Source organism: Syzygium oleosum, unplaced genomic scaffold (genome assembly GCF_021117445.2).
Source record: "Syzygium oleosum isolate NSW1041296 unplaced genomic scaffold, Sole_v2.1 Sole_v2.15, whole genome shotgun sequence".
Taxonomy (NCBI): Eukaryota; Viridiplantae; Streptophyta; class Magnoliopsida; order Myrtales; family Myrtaceae; genus Syzygium; species Syzygium oleosum.
Window position 1 is genome coordinate 5,412,660 of NW_026607499.1, and position 16,115 is coordinate 5,428,774.

Genomic DNA, 16,115 nt, shown 5'->3' on the forward strand with positions numbered 1-16,115 from the left:
TTGGCCGGCGGGGTGGCCAGCAGACCCTTGCCGGCCGCAGGCGAGGGTAGGCCGACCCTCGCCTGCCAACTCCAAAACACCCATAAAAAACACAGAAAAGGAAAAAAAAACCATAAAAATTTCTGAAAATTATTAAAATATTATTTAAAAGTGTTCACATCAGCGCCACGTGGCCAGCCGGCGTCCACGTCAGCGATTTTCGACTAAAATTGACCGGATGGACTCAATTGGCAAGAAATGTAAAGGTTTAGGACTCAATTGGCAAGAAGTATAAATGTTTAGGACTTAATTAACAAACTTAAAAGGTTTAGGACTGAATTGGCAAAAGTACAATAGGTTTATGACTTTTTGGACAATTTTCTCGAACTTTGCCTGTCATCTTCAAGGTCAACTTTCCTCTAGCCCGATGGCTTTGAGAACTCACCGGGGACTGACTTAGCATTAGCGTAGCGGCGGCTCTTGCCCTTACTCATTTTGTTAAAACTTTGGAATATGCTAAGGTTTTTAAACTATTACTAAATTACTTTTGGCCTACAAACAACTCGTGCACCCATTAAATTTCTCAGATATATACAGCTATGTGAAAAGTAAATATTTCCCATTTTAATTTGCCCCCACAAATTGGTAAAACAAACAATTCAAGAATTTTGAAAGCGTAGATGTTATAGACAAACAAAGGTTATATATTATTTTCTTTTTTTTTGGTACTTTTAAGTGTACGAGCGGTCGATCATTAAATTCCTAAATGATCAAATCTTGTTCCCCCTAAGAGAAACTTCTAGATCCGTCCCTGGCGCTCACTCTTAAAACCGAAGTCAGGGGTTCGAAAGTTGGCAGGGGGGCTTGTCATGTTCAAGAATTCGTCGAATTTAAGGATGAGCTCAAACTTCTTATGTTATGGATGGTCCTTCCATATTAGCTAAATATGAAAGAGCAACTTATTGTCAGAGGTGTTGGGTTGGGGGTGAGGGTGGAGTGGGCTGCTTGTTTAATCTAGTTGCTAGTTCTCATTTAGGTCAATTCTTTAAGGTATCTCGTGGAGTTGCTCTCTGCCTTGACCTCTCCTACTAATATGTGATAATATTTTGCTTTCAGGATGATTTCTTGAAGGTGATAGAAGTTAGACTATTGGTTGTGATATGGCATAGCTGAGAAACAAACTTGCAAAATACACGTGTAGTTGCTTCTGAGGAATTTTTAGTCTTTGTATGTAGTTTACAGTTGCATGTAAATGAAGGAGAATGACTTGTAATGCAATCAAGTAGTGTTCATTTAAGGCTTTTCCCCTGGGCGTTTAACTTATACCAGCCATTAATGGTGCTTTACAGGTGGGAAGATATGGAGGGAGAAATCCATCATCTTCGAACAGGGCTGATGCAAAATCAAAGGATAGATGTATCATTATGTGAACAGCGTGCATTGTAGGTGAGTTCACGTTGTAAATGGCTTGCCTTGTTCCAATTGTATGTGACGATATTAATCAACCTTTCTGGAAATATGTGGATTTTCACTCAATCTTTGATTTTGTACTGTAAATAGATTTCTAGGACTTGCATATTCTTTTAGCAGCCAAGAAGCTTTGATTTTGTCGTTTCGTTTGCAATGAAGCATCACATGGAAATGAATATGTGGATCATTGCATAAAAAGGGAATACATGAATAATACGGGATTTAAGGAGATTTCAATGGAGCCGTGTGACTCAAGGTTGATAGTTTGGGAATGCATGTTATAGGCTCTTATGTTATACAGAGGTGAGAAGTTTGGAACGGTACTGCCATCTATACTGCAGTTGGAAGTGGGTTTTCTTTCTCCTGATGATCTGTTTCAATGCCGGCCTTGTTTTGTCATATTGATGTCGACAAGGATTGTGAGCTTCAAATTCCTTACACGCGTGTTGCAGTGTTGAAATTTGGATCTCTCTGCCATTTTGATATCAGATGAATGGGGTGTGATGCTTTCTTTGTCGTTTCATGTAATAAAGAAATATACAGTGTAAAAGGGCCAAGTTCATTTTAGTTGAGGAAGCTGCGTGACCGTGTTTGGTGGGCAGTTTCACTTTGCTAGAAACGATAGCTTATGGCCCTTTAAGCTGGGTGGCTTTATCCAGATACGTAAGTAACGGAAGATTCAAGAACGAGTTTTTGCGAAGATAGTTTTTTATACTTAATGAGGCCTCTCTAACCAAATTTTAAAATATATGTACCTAATACAATTCATTTGAATTCTTTGATGTTCTTCCGGGTGAAATCTTGTTGTCGCTGCTGTTGTCATTGTTCCCCGCTCTGCTGCTGTTCACTCATGTGACTTTGATGGAGCCAGTTTTGGTTGTTATAATCTCCCTATTACACAATCTGAGTGGGGAAAAGAAGGTTGTGAACAGGACTTCATCAAATTGTTTCCATTACTATGAAAACAACCTTTTGCTGCTAATGCACAAGAAAAGTCACGTTTAAATGACTTATGACTCGTAAAGTTGTGAACTTATTTCATGGCTTCCCAAGAAATCTAGCATACCGCGACTGATTAACTGCTGCTAAGGACCTCACTCTGGTCGAGAATCATCAGGCACTTTGAGAAGTACTCTCTTTCCATAGTAGGCTATGGATTTCATTCATGCACGTAAATGAGAGAACTGGGGCACGGTCTTTAGAACTCACGTAGGTCAGAGCGGGGAACGATCATAGGAGGATGAAACTCGAAACTGCATGGGGGATTTCCGATGCAAATCAGCTAGGGGATTAGGGAGGTTCTGGTGGAGCTCACTGTGCATCCGGCACGGGCGCCAACAGCTCCTCCATGGAGGCGCTTGATCGGCGAAAAGAGATTCATTGCCATGCGCTCTCTTTTTGGTCAATGTATGTCGCTCTCTCGTCTCATGTGCTGATATCTATCTACGGGGCTAGCCCCTTTAAGCTAGCCAATGAAGCTCGAGAGGCCCAAAGTGGCCCCCTATCGACCAATTTTCTTTTTGAATCATGGCACGCCACGTCATATACGACAATAACAACAACAAAAGCGATTTTGTCCACTAGTGTCAAAAACTTTCAATTATTCTTTGCAGATCGTCTATTCCTACCAACGTTCTCCAAGTTTTCTCTTTCTTATATCTATCATTTCTCTTTTTTTAAGCTTCCGGTCATACTTGATTTCATAATTGGCCGTCCACTAACTCTCACGAATACATGGAAATAGTTTCATTTATACGAATCACCATAGTATAGTTACTAACACTACTTGGAGCAAAAAAAGAAGCACTCGGCATCTTTATGGCCTCTTCCGTCCTAAAATCTGTCGTCCTCTTTTCAAGATTCTCAATTTTATCTTAGATCAGTACTTCGCTAGTTGCAAAGGCTTCTTCAAATAGCAATTTGACGGCGCGTGAGGCGCCGAGAAGGACTTTGAGGCAATAACAAATGATCTCGAGCCCTCTGTTTCTCAAGTGTCGGATTCTCGAACTCTGTTGAATTGATCACCAAAGCCCCAAGGGAGGCGACCAAAGACATGGTACGAACAATGGAGTCGTGAAGTCACAAGGGAAACCGGCTTGAGGAGGACGCCGTGGCTATCAACAGTGGCCATGGGATGAACTCTTGGATCGGCGATGGAGCGAACACCGAGATGGGGAATTAGTGTGGACGATGGCGCTTGGGTGTGCTATGTCACAAGACGTTGACCCAGAGTGGAGATGCTCACGAATTGGTGGCGGTTGACGGAAAGACCCTTAAAGGAGGGAGCCGCGGCTTGACTTGATAACGCTAGAACGGGAGTTAGGCAACCTGCAAAAGAGAAACCAGGCGTAGTGATGGCAACAAGCAAGGGCGTCTGGACTGGGGTAGGTACCGCCGGAGCTTGCTTGAAACCTCTGGCCGTGCAAGGTGGCAGTGCAACAACGGGCCGGTGATCAACGGCGAAGCGCGGGACAACCAAGACAAGATGAAGAAAGAGAAAAGAAAGAATAGAAAAGAAAACCATGAAACAAAGAGAGAAAGAAAAAGAAAAATAAAGAAAAAAATGTACTTGGACGACAATGAACCTGGACGTGTACAAAATTTGGTTAGTTGGTAAAGCAAACCAAATTGATCAAAATGTTGATGTCTTCACTATGACGCATCCATCCAAGTGTTTTCAAGATCTTTTACGTCATCTTGAGTTTGAGTAAAATGTTAGAGATATATCTAGGAGATTCTATACATCTTTTTTGATTTTGCATATCTCTTAGGATTATGCATTATCTTTTTTTGATTGTGTTTTCTTTAATTGATCAAGTTTGATTGTCAATGATATTGTAATATTCTGTTACTTTATCAATAAAGCCTATAAATATGCTCATGTATTGTTTATTATTTCACAATTCTCTTTTCCGCTTCATTGTATATGATATGATGGCAGCTCAACAAATGTTGCCAATTTCAACAAGATTGGTATCCTATTTGAGAGAGAGAGATACCTAACTCTAGTAATCATATGGGGTCCTATCCTTATAGGAGATACCTAACTCTAGTGATCTAACTATAAGTGCTAAACTGTATGATTGACACACAAAATTAATTGGATTTCATAACAATCAATTATACAAATTAGCACTTAGAGATAGATTACTAGAGGTAGGCATCTCCTACAGAGGATAGGGTCCCATATAATTTTCTTTTAGCTATAGAAGCCCCTCTCTCTCTCTCTCTCACCCCTGCGACACGCATGTATGAACCGGCGGTTTCGGGCTGGTTCCGGTTCCGGCTTAGTTCGGAACCGATCGGTAAAAATTAAAAAAATAAATTATGAAATAAAAATAATAATGAATTATCAAATTATGAAATAATGAATTATTCAATATAAAATGTAATCAAAATGTACATTGTAATCAAATTTGGGGAAAAAAAGAGAGAAAAAAATAAATTTACAGTTTTTTTTTTTTGGAACCGGGCCCGGAACCCGGTTCCAAAATTGTTGGAACCGGAACCAGGCCCGTAGGCCACGGGCTGATTCCGGTTCCGAACTGCGAGCTCGGTCAACTAGCCAGTCCGGGGTTTGACCCGGGCCAGTTCCGGGCCAAAACCGACCCGTGATCATGTCTACACGGGGCAGCTATCACAAGGATTTGTTGTTTTCCATGTCAATCTTTTTCGTTTCCATTCATGATGAGACGGAAAGGTTTCATTGACCACGTGGGAATGTCGGCGGCGTCCCTATCCACAGTATAACACATCCGTAACCTCAAGGGAATTTAATTCCCTAAAAGGTAATATTCTTATTAATCATTTTTATGCACCTGGCATTCTTTGGAGACTCGGACATTAGATTGAGAAAAGCAAAGGGAACTTGAACGAGAGAGCTTTGGTTGGCTATCACCAAAAAAGATTCTAGTGGACAATGATGATTCATCTCTTTCTCCACGTCAACTCCAGCAGGGACCATGTGACATTTTATGCGAAGAACCTCTTTCCTTATCGTGTAAAGAAAATGGTAGAAATAATCTACTTTTTACACAACTCAACTCTGCTTACTATAACATGGATAATTAAGTTTCTGTAAATTAACTAATCATCAAGATCAATAGTGTTAAAAGTAGTAATTTTCTATCCAACTTTGCACTCCCTAATTAAGTAATGTTAGGATGCAAACAAGATCGCTGAAGAGTGGCGGCAGAAATTACATGATAAAGAATCGAGTCATGACAGGAGTTCACGCAATCCCAACTTTAATAGTCCATAAACTTTTAATTGATTGAAGATATGTGAATAAAAAGACACCAAAGCCACCGCCACCGCCACAGCCAACCTCCTCCGCTACCTCCTCCACCGCCACCGTCACCCACGCCTCCTCCACCATCGCCATTGCCACTGCTCGAGTCACCACCTCCTTCGACACTCCCAACACCCTCATCTCCTCCACCGCCACCTCCTCCAACACCACCACCACCCACGTCTCCTCCACCACCTCCACCCCTACCTCCAACACTTACTCCACTCACGCTACCTCCACTAAGATCTCCTCCACCACCGTCCCCGCCACTGCCCCAATCACCACCTCCTCCTACACTTGCACCACCTACGTCTTCACTGACATTTTTATAATTAAATGAAAAAAATTGGAAATAAAATTTTGGTTATTCGAAACTAAATTGACCACTTTATGCCTTTATTTGAGACGATATCCATGTTGGGCCTTCTTTTGAGAATATAACCCCTAGAGTATAAGAACTCATCGAGACAAGTCAAATCATCACGATATCTCAACATGTGCATTATTGAGGATTGCTCACACTTACCTTCTAATTTAAAACAAATTAACAAATATCAACCAACTAAGTCAAAAGTACAAAGTAGATCAATCTAATTTAGCCCCTAAAATCACCTTTAAGGCAAAATAAACAAGAACAAAAATCAACAACTCTCAATCTTTTAACAAAACTAATTTAATTAAAAGAGAATAAAATCCACCAAATTACCTTGTAAACTTTTGAAAGATGGAATTTTGAAGCTTCAACAACACAAGATTGGAATCTTTACTTTTAACCGAAGGATCGGAAAGTGATAGTAGGAGAAAAAGTGACGAGTGACCTCTTTTTTCTATGCAAGATCGAGTTGGAATTGTTTTGAAGCTTGAAGACATAAGAAGATGGCAATTGTACAGTCAAGGGAAATGAATTTAGAAGATTATTGTAGGAATACCAAGAGATAATAACTTATCGATGTTTAAAGGAAATAATTACTTGAGGTTAAAAATTGTTAGGTGGAGATTGCAAGGGATGTGCTCAAGTTAGAAAGTTACAAGTGACATAACAATATGATTCAATCCAATTATATGGCCAAGGGGATAAATTTAGATAACCAAGAGTTACCAAGAGGTAAGAGTAAATAACCAAGGTTAAAAGTAATGATGGCTTGAGGTTAAAAATATTCGGTTGAAATTGAGGGAAAAGTGTTCAAATTAGAAAACGACAAATGGCTCAATTATGTGGTTCCAAAGTAGGAATTTTGTTAAGTTACCAAAATATAATAAATCAGTGCGTAAATAAGGAAATTAGTTTTCCGTCCCAAACACTGATAGGTCCAAAAAATATTTTGAACCCACCAAAGTTGTTAATGAAAGATATTGGACACTAGGAAAATCTCAACCCATTAAATTTGAAACTTGAAAATTATCAAATTTGTAATTCAAAGAATATGATAGTAACCGTCACTCTACACCATTAATGTACATGTTAACATCTATCAATGTAATCTAAACGCATTAAACTCTGGGCAATTAAAGTCGCGGAAAATCATCTTTCGCACCTTCTACCTCACAAAATCAATGACCGACATGAGATTCCATACGTATCTTTCAAAACTCGAAGCTAAATAATACTTAACCGTATATCGTAAAAATTATTACCAAACATGTCACACATAATTTGACAAACTCGGCTCTAATGCCATATTAAAAAGTCAAGCCAAAAAACTTAAATCGAGAAGTGAACGAAAACCGCATGTATAGGAACATATACGGTGAATGGCTTTTGAATCGAATTTCAACAGTGTTAGACACTCTCTCTCTCGATGGCCCATGCCTCACCACTCGAAAAGTTCAAAGTGGCTGCTTTGAGTTTGTGGTCCCTCGTGCCTTTTGAGCCGAGCTCTCTCTCCCTTCAATCTTCTTCCACCTCTCATCGGTCTCCCACTCGAATGAAATTTACTTCCCATCGCCTAAACCGAAGATAATATATCATACTAGTCGATCACAGCCGACAAAATCAACCACAATTCCTTTTTTGCGCGGCTCGTCAAGCTAATCCAATTTTCGATATTTCCTGATATGAGATCGATACGATTGGACAGGACGAGCCTCGACAATGCTTTTGAACTCTCAACGAACCCGTGGGTAGATTAATTGAAGTGTCTAGCTCCGCGAGATGACGTACGAATCTTCATTTGCAAGAGCAACCTGCCCCAGATAGCTCAAGTGATAGCAAATTATGATGAGGGCTTCATGATTTGTATCTTGGTCACACGGGAAATGAACCCTTGAGAGAAGTCGAGAGGCTGCGATTAGGAGCTGAACTAGGATCATTACTCGCCCTCGTTGTAGAAGACCATCGCGTCAGGGGGTGCGTGCCCCGACCGATATTACTTTCTACAGTGTCAGCCAATCTCCCACCTACTCCCACCATGGATAAGATGAGCTAATGAGACAAACCGACCATGTTCTTCAAGTGACACGCAAAGAACTGCTCTCTCTCTCTCACTCTCACTCTCACTCTCCTTCCTTCCTTCCTTCCTTCCGTCCCTATAGATCTCCTCCATGGGGCGCTGCTTGTTCCCGTTCTTAACATCGCCATGGCGATTCGTACTACTGGTTCGCCTGCGGGGGAAGGACGCGTCTTCCAGACGAGGCTCATCTGGTTCTTCGATCGCCTCACGCGGATCATCCTCCAGAACGACAACGGCCCTTGCCCTCTCGTCGCCATCTGTAAACATCCCCTCTTCTTTCCCCTTCTCTGTCTCTCTCCGTCTCTCTCTCTCTCTGTGTGTCTCACTCTGTCTCTCTCGTCCTCTTTATTTGCGGGTCTCTTGGGTTTTCGCCGTTCTCTGGCTTCCGATCGATGTTCATGTCCTTCGTTTGCTTGGTGGGTCGCGGCTAGGATTTGTGTTGGGGGATGAAATCGAGTCGATTGCCTATCTTCTGTTTTTCAATTGCGGCTATGTCAACCGTGGCACTCGTGGACTATAACTTCGTCTGGTGTTGAGAAATCGGCGAGGGGAATTCGGCGTCGTTCACGTTCGGCTCATTATAATACAAGTTCTCTTAGCTCATGCAAATATTTTTTTCTTTTTTTTGGGTGCGTCCGTCGTGTGTAAAGAGTTTATTCGTGGGTGACGGTATACTCGGGGAATGTTCTTAAATGGGATCATATGCAGGTAATGTTCTTCTGTTGCGGGGCATCTTGGACCTGGAGCTGAGTGTAGATGAGGTTTCTGAAAAAAGATTGCTGTCTTTGGTGAAGCAACGACTAATTGATTCCAATAGCAATATCAATGTAATGGCCTAATCTTGTCCCCTGGAATTGTGTAGTGTTTCTCTGGTTATGATGGATGTTAATCTTCTATTCTTTTTATCCCCTCTTTGGAAATGTTGCAGAATAAGGATGCTGGCTATGTTGAAAATCAACAACAGAATATTGCGGATGCTATTGATCTGCTGCCACGTCTTCCCTTTGGCATCGATGTCAATATAAAGTTCAGCTGGTTGAATTGGTTTTATGACAAGTATTCAAGTTTTAGCCTGAATCGTTATGGTTTTATAGGTCTTGAATAGATATGTTCTCTTAATTGCAGGATAGGTGACTTTGAATTCACCCCAGCATGTACAATCTTTGATCTGCTGGGCATTTCACTGTATCATGGCTGCATTATTCATCCCCAAGTGCTTTAACTTTCCGGTTTCTGTGCTTTTGTGCCAGTTGCCTCGTGACTTTTTTTGGAGTAAATTCTCAAGTGACTCGTGATTGTCTGCTTCATCCGGATGGAAGTGATAGTCCTCATTTGCTGTCTATTATCAAAATGGTTAACAGATGCGCTGGCATATGTGTGGCTTTCAGTATCGACGGTGGAAACTATCTTTCTTTTGAGAATTTTTATTTGGATTACAAGCAGTTTCTATCTAGGATGATGTTTAACTTCTGCTGATTCGGATTATTGATTTATTCGAAAACCAACTTTAGGTTGCTTGATGATCAAATGGGGAAACCGCTGTGGTTTGCTCCATGATCAAATGTCTGTCAGTCTCATTTCATTGCATTTAAATTCTTCTTGGGATAGAAGTATCATCTATGATCTTGCTCTATTTTGGTACTCAATCCCTTGCATAGGCAGGCAAAAGAAGTCTGTACTTCCTTTACTGGAATCTAGAGTAAATTCCCCCTAGTTTTAGTTCTCTGTCTCCTCCCTCATGTCAACTTATTCTAATTCTGCCTATGCCTTTATATCCATCCATCTACATCTTTCTTAGGATGGTGATACCGGAATGGCAATCGGATCCAACTCATATAATGCCCTTGCGAGTGAGCTTGTTGCACCAGAATGGACAACTCCACGACAGAGTAAGAGGTTTTGTAATCAACTGGATGTTCAGTTTACTATTAACTTTGTCATGATGCTATATCTCTTTTTGTCAAATTTGCTCTTAGGGGAATTAGTGCGGGAATTCTTGGAGAGCAGCGCCGGTCGGTTGACCAATTATGGGTATGTGTATGAATTTGCCATCCTCCATTTTTTTTCTATCAATTATCAGTTGGCCATCTCATGGGTATGTGCATGAATTTTCTATCCTCCATAATAATTCTTTATGAACAATGCAGCCTTTCTTGTCTACAATGTGATGTTATAGGGCGAGAGCCTTGTGTGCTCTTTGATAACGAACATTTCAGTACCATGTTTAAGGTCTGTCATGGGCTTCGTTTTGTATCTCTTGTATGTTTATATTGTTACTGTGAACCGTTGGACATTGCATCTGTTTGTGCCCGATGAGAGAAGAAATCTCTTTTTAATTAATTTTTGTGTCATTTGCAGTAGAAAGGTCAACTATATCTATTAGCTACAGACGAAGGTTTCCAAGATAAGCCTGATCATGTGTGGGAGAAACTAGAAAGGGTAAGAAGCGTGTTTTCATTGTCATTGACGAAGAGAACTTTCATCAGTTTGTTCTGATTTCATCCTTTTCCCTGCTTGAAACTGAAGCTGTTTTTTCAGGATTGTGGTTTTTCTGGTGAGTGTTTTTAATTTGGATTTCTTTAATGAATCCAAGACATAGCTAAGGCCATTTAATCTGGTCATAGAAAAAGGTAAGGTCGTTTAATCAGGGCATAACCTATTCTTATGGTGGTGGTAACTGCCAAATTTGGTTGTGAACTCAATGATTTTGAAACGAAGGTGCAATTTGTTCCAAACAGGACTAGTTTTCTAGTTCTACTTCACGTCTGTAACCTCACACGGTTAAGAGAAAGGGACTTATTTCAAGTTATGGGATTTTCTCTCTTTTTATGCACAACTGTGCAAGTTGAATGGGGAAAAGATATGTTGAACAAGAAATGCAATTTGATTGATGAGAATTACATTCGTAAATTATGCGACAGCTACTAAACATGATGGAATTTTTTTTTGTAATTTCTCTCTATTTCCAAAGTTTGATTTTCCTTACAAGTATTGCATTTCTTACTTGATTCGGCTCAACCATGGACATGTTCTGATAATCTCATATCCAGATCCAAACTGAATGAGGGTGCTATCCAAGTTTTTAGGAAGGTGAATAGAGTACCTTTTCGAGTTTACCTATCCCACTTATGGGTTGTGGGATGGACTTCCCCTTGGAACTCTATTTTCCACTTTTGAAGCTTGGAAGTATTTCCCCCTACTCTCCCAACAATCATCACTTGACCTTATTACATGCCTTCTTTCTTGTTGTGTTATACAACAGTTTGTTACTGTTAGTCTTTCCGGCAAATAAGTTAATTTTAAGATGATCATTAAATCATACCGTGTTATTATTATATATATTTTTAGACTGAACTGATTATGTTGCTTTTTCCTATGTGGATGGTTTGCATTGATGTTTCTTTTAAGCACTGGCACTGCGTTTTCAGGTCAATAGGGACAACGTGTACGTGTGCAGCGATTTTAAGGAATATGAGATAGTAAGTCATACAAATGATACATGGGACGAGCATAATGCCATGGCCAGCACAGATTTATGTATCTATTTTTATCTTATGTGCTCTGAATTTCGCCATAACCTTCAACCGATATTACCCTCGTGTGCTGCAGGACTATGTTGCCAGCATCGACAATGCAACACTTGCAGGCTTGAATACGGAGTAAAAAATCCTAACTTATTGGCTTCTTATGGTTTTATAGTTCAGATGGATTAAGACTAGGTCGAGCAATATTAACATTCTTACTGGATTTTGCCAAGTGACATCAGTGGTCTTGTTATTTGCGCCACGCCATGTGAAGGAATCGTTTATTTCTTCGGAAAAGCATTCTCATGCTCTCTGCATAATTGCAACACTCTGTTGATAATTGGCTAGGCTTTTTGAACTATTCGGAGTTCGAAGACATGTCTCTTCAGCTTGAGTGTTTCTTGTCCATTAAAGCCTCTTTCTCTTCGTGCCACATAAATAAAAGGGATAAGTGCACTAGAAGTCTTAAAACTTGTCGTGAAAGTACAATTAAGTCCTACAACTTGTCGTGAAAGTGCAATTGAGTCCTAAAATTTTCAGAAAGTGCAATCCAGTCCCAAAACTTATCAAATTGGTCCAATCAAGTCCTTCTGTTAATTATACTCTCCGAAAGTTTTAGAACTCGATTGCATTTTCACGACAAGTTTTATGACTTAATTGAACTTTTTGAAAGTTTGAAGATTTAATTGCACTTTCATGACAATTTTGAGGACTTCTAGTTCAGTTATCCCTAAATTAAATACATTTTGACTAACTTGAGCCTTTTGCTAAGAGTGCAAACACTTCTATGTTGTAGTTTCGACCGTCAATTGGCAATGGCTCTGCAGCAAGAAGAGTGGGAGCAACAACCACCACAACGCAATATTGTGCAACGACAGTCAATTGGTGGTTTGAAGCTGATCTCTGGTTCCAGGTTTGCTGAACACCTTGTTGCCATGTCTTATTTGGGTAATCTTATTAGCTGCTTTTGGTATAAAGTAGGGCTGTGCTACTAGACCGTTCTATCTGGGAATCGGACCGGACCGCCCTGAAAGCCGGTCTCATTTCCCAGTGGGAACCGGTTCGGTTCCCGGTTCCAAGTGAAGAACCACCGGGGAACCGGACCAACCGTATCGGTTTTTTTTTGGTTGAGACCATACCAGTTTTATAAAGTCTAAAAAACCCTAGTTTTTCTCTTGGCATGTTTTTCTCTCTCTTAATCTCATTTCTCTCCAAGCCTCCTACCTCACTCGTACACTTCACAACTCTCTCTCGCAACTCACCCTCCTCCTTACTCGCTTGCGGCTCATTCGAGCCTCGCAACTGTTGCTCGTTCTCATCTCACTCTCACTTAAACTATTGTTAAATGATTAACTATGTTGTTCGTTTGTTTCAGGTGGTTGGAGCAATAATTTTTTGGATGAATAAGGAATGGAGTTTTATAATTTATGTGTTACGATACGTGTGTTGAACATGTTATCATTTTTTATTGTACGTGACTATGTGTTCATCTTATGGATTGTTGCTTTTGGCAAATAAGGGATTTCTGTTGTTCATCTTTTACTTTTAACCATATTCTCGCTCATATTATTTTGCTGTAAAAAATGCAACAAAAAAAAGAAACAAATGAAAAACAGGTTTCCGGTAGACCTTGAACCGGAACCAAAAACCGTGGTAGGTTCCGGTGCAAATAGGGTAGGTTTAGGTATCAAAAACTGGGAACCAGTTATAATAGAGTGGGTTCCATTGGAATCTATCCACGGTGGAACTTATCACCTCTAATATAAAGTTTTAATTGGAGATACAAGTACTTTTTCGTGTTATTGGCCACAACATAATGCGTTGATGGCAGTTCCCTGCTTTAAGCAATGTCTTTACTTAAGGTCCTTACTCATTTGTTTATCGGGTCATATTGCATTGCCGCTTGCGAATGTCGTCCAAGCCAAGTTTTCTGTGTGCCACCTTAGAGAACTCCATTCTCGTTGTTCTCCAAATATGTTAACGCATGCAGATTATAAAAGGAAGTACAGATTTGTCGAATCATCGAAGTTAGACGTAGAACATGGAACTTCGCTTGTCATCATCAAGATCAACTTTCCTCTGGCCTGATGGCTTTGAGAGCTCACCGGGGACCGAATGAGCTTTAGAGTAGCGGCGGCTCTTGCCCTTACTCATTTTGTCAAAACTTCGGAATATGTTAAGGTTTTTAAATTATTACTAAATTACTTTTGGCCTAAAAACAACTCGTGCCCCCATTAAATTTTTCAGATACATACAGCTATGTGAAAAATAAATATTTCCCATTTTAATTTGCCCCCACAAATTGGTAAAAAAAAACAATTCAAGAATTTTGAAAGCGTAGTTGTCATAGACAAACAAAGGTTATATATTATTGTCTTTTTTTTGGTACTTTGAAGTGTGCGAGCGGTCGATCATTAAATTCCTAAATGATCAAATCTTGTACCCCTAAGAGAAACTTCTAGATCCGTCCCTGGCGCTCACTCTTAAAACTGAAGTCTGGGGTTCGAAAGTTGGCAGGGGGCCTTGTCATGTTCCAGAATTCGTTGAATTTAACGATGAGCTCAAACTTCTTATGTTGTGGATGGTCCTTCCATATTAGCTAAATATGAAAGAGCAACTTATTTTCAGAGGTGTTGGGTTGGGGGTGAGGGTGGAGTGGGCTGCTTGTTTAATCTAGTTGCTAGTTCTCATTTAGGTCAATTCTTTAAGGTGTCTCGTGGAGTTGCTCTCTGCCTTGACCTCTCCTACAAATATGTGATAATATTTTGCTTTCAGGATGATTTCTTGAAGATGATAGAAGTTAGAATATTGGTTGTGATATTGCATAGCTGAGAAACAAACTTGCAAAATACATGTGTAGTTGCTTTTGAGGAATTTTTAGTCTTTGTATGTAGTTTACAGTTGCTTGTAAATGAAGGAAAATGACTTGTAATGCAATCAAGTAGTGTTCATTTAAGGCTTTTGCCCGGGGCGTGTAACTTATACCAGCCATTAATGGTGCTACAGGTGGGAAGATATGGAGGGAGAAATCCGTCATCTTCGAACAGGGCTGATGCAAAATCCAAGGATAGATGTATCATTATGTGAACAGCGTGCATTGTAGGGGAGATCACGTTGTAAATGGTTTGCCTTGTTCCAATTGTATGTGACGATATAAATCAACCTTTCTGGAAATATATGTGGATTTTCGCTCTATCTTTGATTTTGTACTGTAAACAGATTTCTAGGACTTGAATATTCTTTTAGCAGCCAAGAAGCTTTGATTTTGTCGTTTCATTTGCAATGAAGCATCACATGGAAATGAATATGTGGATCATCGCATAGAAAGAAAGGGAATACATGAATAATATGGGATTTAAGGAGATTTCGATGGAGCCGTGTGACTCAAGGCTTTGGTAGTTTGGGAATGCATGTTATATGCTCTTACGTTATATAGAGGTGAGAAGTTTGGAACGGCACTGCCATCTATACTGCAGTTGGAAGTGGGTTTTCTTTCTCCTGATGATCTGTTTCAATGCTTGGTCTTGTTTTGTCATATTGATGTCGACAAGGATTGTGAGCTCCAAATTCCTTACATGCGTGTTGTAGTGTTGAAACTCGGATCTCTCTGCCATTTTGACATCAGATGAATGAGGTGTGATGCTTTCTTTGTCGTTTCATGTAAAAAGGAAATAGACAGTGTAAAGGGCCAAGTTCATTTTAGTTGAGGAAGCTGCGCGACCGTGTCTCGTGGGCAGTTACAGTTTGCTAGAAACAGTAGCTTATGGCCCTTTAAGCTGGGTGGCTTTATCCGGAAATGTAAGTGAAGGAAGATTCAAGAATGAGTTTTCACGAAGATTGTTTTTTGTACTCAATGAAGCCTTTCTAACCAAATTTAAAATTTATGTACCTAATACAATTCATTTGAATTCTCTGATGTTCTTCCGGGTCAAATCTTCTTGTCGTTGCCGTTGCCATTGTTCCCTGTTCTGCTGCTGTTCGATGGAGCCAGTTTTGGTTGTCGTAATCTCCCTAATACACAATCTGAATGCGGATAAGAAGGTCGTGAGCAGGACTTCATCAAATAATTTCCATGACCATGAAAACAACCTTTGGCTGCTAATATACAAGAAAAGTCCTGTAGAATTGACTTGTGACTTGTAAAGTTGTGAACTTATATCATGGCTTCCCAAGAAATCCAGCATACCGCGACTGTTCAATCTAAGATTAACTGCTGCAAAGGACCTCACTCTGGTCGAGAATCATCAGGCACTCCGAGAAGTACTCTCTTTCTATAGTAGGCTATGGATTTCATTCGTGCACGTTAATGAGAGAACCAAGGGTGCGCTCTTCAGAACTCACGTAGGCCAGAGCGGGTGTGGAGGATGAAACTCGAAACTGCAGTGGAGTATTCCCGATGCA

General features: G+C 40.2%; 1 long non-coding RNA gene and 1 pseudogene across 1 annotated transcript; both read left to right on the forward strand.

The window, feature by feature from the left end:
- Positions 1-409: 409 nt before the first annotated feature.
- Positions 410-15,602, forward strand: LOC130140050 (uncharacterized). Its single transcript, XR_008818056.1, has 3 exons — positions 410-1,425; positions 1,609-1,705; positions 15,104-15,602. It is a non-coding gene; the product is annotated as an uncharacterized LOC130140050 (long non-coding RNA).
- On the forward strand, positions 8,271-15,568 carry LOC130140048 (uncharacterized; annotated as a pseudogene).
- Positions 15,603-16,115: the final 513 nt, after the last annotated feature.